At 39.7% G+C, this 5,452-nt stretch overlaps 1 pseudogene; it reads left to right on the top strand.

Annotated features, from left to right (window-relative positions):
- The first annotated feature begins 1,393 nt into the window (after nucleotides 1–1,393).
- On the top strand, nucleotides 1,394–5,128 carry LOC130457108 (40S ribosomal protein S5-like; annotated as a pseudogene).
- The last annotated feature ends 324 nt before the right edge of the window (nucleotides 5,129–5,452 follow it).

Raw genomic sequence — 5,452 nt, 5'->3', positions numbered from 1 at the left:
AATATCAGCCATTAAGGTGAACAGACTCTTCAGTGTTCTATTTTGGGCTATTGTGCCTCACTTGTGTCCCATAAATATAGCTCAGATATCACTAACAACACATAATGCTCACTAAATACTACATAACAGCACCTAGTCTGATGAAACACTGCCATTTCCATGTTCTATTAGCCTCCTGAGTATTGCAAACATTGTGTTAGAGACTTTTTTCTGTACTATCTGTGGTGTGAAATGAACAAATATGTCACTAAGCCCCTCAGAGAAGAATGACATGTATTATTCACATAGTTGTTATGACACCAAATTCAGTTAGAGGGGAATGAGTTGAGCAACTGGGGCATTACATGGAGTATTTTCCTATCATGTAGCAGGGAGTCTAGCAGGGGAAGAATTATGGAAGGTTTGGATGAAAGCTGTTCAGTCTTGAAAGTGAAATGAAAATAAGATTAAATTAAGGAGGAAAGTAAGTCATCATCTATTTAATCATCATTCTATTTCTACATAAAATTAGAGGAAAACAAAATAATTAGGGAGGAACTACTGTCACATCTGAATTTTCTTGAAGATTCTTAAAGTAACTAGTCAGACAGTATTCACGAAACTTTTGACAAATCACTGTTGGACAAATGTAGTGCTTTAAAGTTTGCAAAGTGATTTACATGTATTATTTCATTTGATCCTTGAAGTAACTCTGTAAGGTAAGGACTATTATCCCCATTTTAAAGATGAGGGAACTGAGAATGAGAGAAGTTAAGTGACTTGCCCAACATTCATATAACTAGTAAGTGTCTGAGCAAAGATTCAAACGTGGGTCTTCCTGACCCTAAATCTAGCACTCTAACCACTTTGTTATCTTGCTGCCAGTACTAAGTTCCATTTAATCTTTTGAGAGAGAAATCATATGATCATATCTCTGAAGCTAGAAGGGACCTGAGAGGTCAGCTACTCTACTGTTAGGATTTTATTAAGAGGCAGAAGGTCCTTAGTGGTCAGTTAGTCCATGCTTTCATTTTACAGATGACGAAACTCTGGGGAAGATGACTTGTCTAAGGTCACATAGATAAGCATCAGAGACATTGGTTGGTTGGACAGCTCTTATTTCATACAATTTATAGCAGAGACACTGGTGTCACAAGAAATGAACCAGGGTGGGCTCTCTTCTGGTCCCTTATGTATAGAAAATTGTGAAATTAAAAAAAATGTTTTATACAAATTATCAGAAAAACCAGGTTAAACTATGCATTAGTATATACATGTTTAAAATATATAGAGATACTTTTTCCTGTTCCAGCCTGTGCCAGGCATCTGGACCGAAATGTGAGCCCCCGGGGCAGGCGTCTAAAGGACTCCCCTCCCAGTCCGAAGGAGGAGCCAGGACGAGAGCTGACCTGAGTGGGAGGCAGCAGGGCCTGAGGTGGCCAGGACCCCCAACATCAAGCTGTTCAGTAAGTGGAGCAGGGATGACGTGCAGATCAACGACATTTCCCTGCAGGACTACATCACTGTCAAGGAGAAGTATGCCAAGTACCTGCCACACAGCGCTGGCCTCTACACCCCCCAAGCGCTTGCTCGAGGCTCAGTGTCCTGTTGTGGAGCTCCTGAACAATGGTAAGAAGCTCATGACCATGCGCATTGTCTAGCATGCCTTAGAGATCATCCACCGGCTCACCGGAGAGCGGCCCCCTCGAGGACTCCACCAGGATCAGGCAGGCGGGAGGGGCGCTTTGAGGAGCCAGAGCATCTGGCTCCTGTGCAGGGGGCTCCCCGGGAGCCGGCTTTCCACAACGTCAAGACCATCACTGAGTACCTGGCCCAGGAGCTCATCAGTGCTGCCAAGGGCTCCTTCAATTCTTACGCCATCAAGAAGAAGGACAAGCTGGAACGTGTGTCCTAATCGAACTGCTGATCCTGGCAGTGCCTAGCTACAGTAAAAGCCCCCTGCCCGACAGGGGCACAGGGTCCTGACCCCCCGAAAAATATAAAATAAAGTAAAATATGGAGAGATAGATACCCATCTGTATGTGAGTATATAAACTTGTGTATATGCCTATTTATAGTCTGTGTAGTATATAAAATTTATATATGAGTCATCTCATGCCTTATCATGCCTTGAAAGAGCTCTGCATTCTTTAGGTATATACTGGGAGAGTATGAATTCTCTGAGCTTCTACTATCCAGGAAAGTATGGTCACAGAAATAGACCCAATCTGTTTTTCAAGGGCCAGCATAGCTAAATATGGAAGGACTCATCAGTAGGTTGGCCTCTTGTTGATGATAAATTCATGGTCATTGTATCCCATGAAATAAAGACTATTTGAAAATTTAAATAAGCTAGGGAAAAAGGCTGCTCACAAAGTAACTCATTATGTTTAACAGTTTGCTTACAGATCAGAGCCCAGGATTGCTTTCCCAGGGGAAACTTGTCTTAAACACCAGAAGAGAACATGCAAGGGTTCTCTCTTATTAGTTGTGGATCTCATCTTTCTTATATATCCCTTGACTGGTCAGAAATATGATCACTTTAATTTTTTAAAAGGCTAACATAACAGTATGGATAAATAAATGGGAAAGATATATATGTATATATTTAAAGATTCCCATCTTTTTTGTCCCTTAAGAGTTATCAGAATAAATGAATAAAGAATCAGGTTCATGATCGCACCTAACTCAAAACCTGAGTCATATTAGCAGCAATTTTATAGTATGTATTCTCCTCTTTGTCAAGTCCAGTTTTCAGTGTATTTGGCAAGTAGATCCCTGCCATTTCCCTTTCTGGAAACAATTAGAAATTAAGAGAAGAAACGTACCAGATTTTTCTCTGCCTCACCCCAATAGAACACAGGTGCATTTTTAGTCCTTCCCATCTTCTGAAAAATAACAGATTTGTAAATCCCACCAACATTTCAACCTGATCAAATAATCTTCCTGGATCAAAGAAAGAGTTTCCCAATCACAAATCAAAGTTCCCTCATGTTAAAACGTAGTGCACTCTGGTCAGTGAAGGGTAAAATAAACTTTTGTTTAGCATTTCAGAACAGCTATCCAGGTAACCTCCACTGAATTCCCCTTCCCCAAGCCCCACATCCATACCAGCTGTGGTACATCTCTCTGCTCTGAGTTTTCATCTATTCCCTGCTGCATCTGGCTGAGTCCATATTGGCCTTCTCTGATATTCAAAGGCTTAAAAAAAAAAAAAACATATCACTTTGTGGAAACCCATAATGAGGAGTTGTACTTAGAGGCTATGGACAGTTGCCCAGACATCAACGAGAAACCCATGTCTGCCACAGAATGCAATCTGTGGCATAGTTGCTTTATGCTTCCTCAAGTTTACAGGGACAGCTGTGGGCAAGCAGGGGGAGAGAAGTGCTGTTTATTTTTTAGAAAGATCCTTCCCTCATGTACCAAGGCCTCACACAAGCTGCCTGCTTTTCTGATAAGCTGTTTCAGTTCTCAGTCCAGCACAGCTGTAATGTGATGTTAGCTGCCCTGGCAAAAGCTAAGGCTAGGAGCCAAGGATTCCCTGATCAAACAGGCACTGAAAATAGCCACCATCACATTTCTAGCAACAAGTCAAGTGCTCTATAAGTAATATTATGGAGTAGCCAGAGAAGGACACAATAACTCTGGAGAGAAGTGAGTGTTCTTCCAAAATACATTTAAAAAGTTAAATTTTGTGCCAGAAATGCATTTTGAATGATGGGATTTCATAACTGAGAATTTCAAGGTCTTGCATTTAGTCAATAGGGAGACCTGAGTGAGAGAGTGTGGCTAGTTCAGAAGCAAACCATCACCATAACTGGAAAAAATAATTCAAAGAAAACATACTACTGGTGGGTTATTATCTGGGCTAAACCATCAATTTCGGTATTCAGGACAAACAATATGAATCTTGCTATCAAGTGCTGGAAAAGTGGAGCAGCTGCTAGCCATGAAAGGTCTGACCTCAGGTGCAGCCACCTGCCGGACATCTGGTTACTTCCTATTGTAACTAATTATAATGGCTAACAAGGTGCTAAACTGGATTATTTCTAAACTATTGAAGGACTTCAACTCTAGGAGCACCTTCTAAATTCTGGTGGTCTAGAGCAAAGCCCCAAGTCCTCTGCATTAGTTTTGGTTCTAGTGACTAACATATTTTTATTCCTGTGAGAAGGACAATACACTTCTTTCAATGAGGATATGAAACATTTCCCAATAGAATCATATACTTCAAGGATCCCAGAAGATGAGTTTTCCACATCAAGGACAAAATTTAAAAGGAAACTATCTTATTCCTCCATTCTGAAAAGTACCGATTGCATCATTTGCAGAATAAAAGTCTGGACAGACACAGGGGAAGGTGTTGGTGCTGCTTCAGGCTTCAGGTATAAATTTTATCCATGTGCCAAAGAATTTGTGGTCAATAGACTAGCATTTATATTACCATATGGTTCAACATTTTTTGAGTATAATAAAGAGTGCCCATGGAAAAATCTGGGTCTTACTGCCTGTTTGTATTACATTTTTGTGAGCTGAAATTTTGCAGGTGCAAAGGTTGTAGATGCAAATATTTTGATGTGAATATGAGCCAATTAACCAACAACTACATTTTATGAGGCTTCAACCACCTAATTGTTCAGTGTCTGAAACTAATTATTCCTGGAAGGTTTTTTGCATATGAAAAAATGTGGTCTAATCACTGAGTACTTTGTAACATAGAGGCCTGATTGTGAAACCATGTGAAGCAAGTCTCTACCATCTCTAAATTCCACAATCAACTTGGCCCAGTGGGTACTAAATAAATAAGAAATGAAAAGTAGAAACTGATGCAGAATTTTTTGGGGGAACCTTTAAAAGATGATGAAACAGTAAATTTGATTTTATAGGAATATAAGATTCCTATTCAATTAACCTGATGCCAAACAGAATACTATTTTTTAAGAGTGAGTCTTCATTTGACTTTTTGAAACTGGCCTGCCCAGAAGAAGTAGTAAGTGAAGCATGCTGTTTTATGTGGATAATCTTCATTTTTGCTATTATTACAGCTGTTAGCTTAGACTTTAATGAATGATTTTATTGTGCTATACCCTAAGGCTTTTTTTTTCCAAAGAGTTCCACTTTTTAAAATCTAATAATTAATAAATGAATGAGTCTAGTCAGAAACCTGGCAATCTGAATATAAAGGTTAGACTCCAGAAACAGGTTGCAGAGGGAGCTTTAGACTCTTTCCCAGGGGATGTTTTAGAATAGGATGAACTATTCAGGCCCGGATGGTTTATGAAAAGACAGATGAATGAAATGATTGCTTCCAATTTTATGATTATATAATTTATTCTCTTTCCAGGGGTTCTCCAGAGGAAAATTATTAAATAGGTGAAGTTCGCATCCTCCCACTTCCTATTTCTGTTCCCTTTATTCTTCATTTGCTCCTCCCATTCCCAACCCCAAACGTATAATGCCATCAAGTTGC

Source organism: Monodelphis domestica, chromosome 1 (genome assembly GCF_027887165.1).
Source record: "Monodelphis domestica isolate mMonDom1 chromosome 1, mMonDom1.pri, whole genome shotgun sequence".
Lineage (NCBI taxonomy): Eukaryota > Metazoa > Chordata > Mammalia > Didelphimorphia > Didelphidae > Monodelphis > Monodelphis domestica.
The sequence above is the reverse complement of the archived record's forward strand: the minus strand, read 5'-3'. Positions and strand labels throughout refer to the sequence as shown.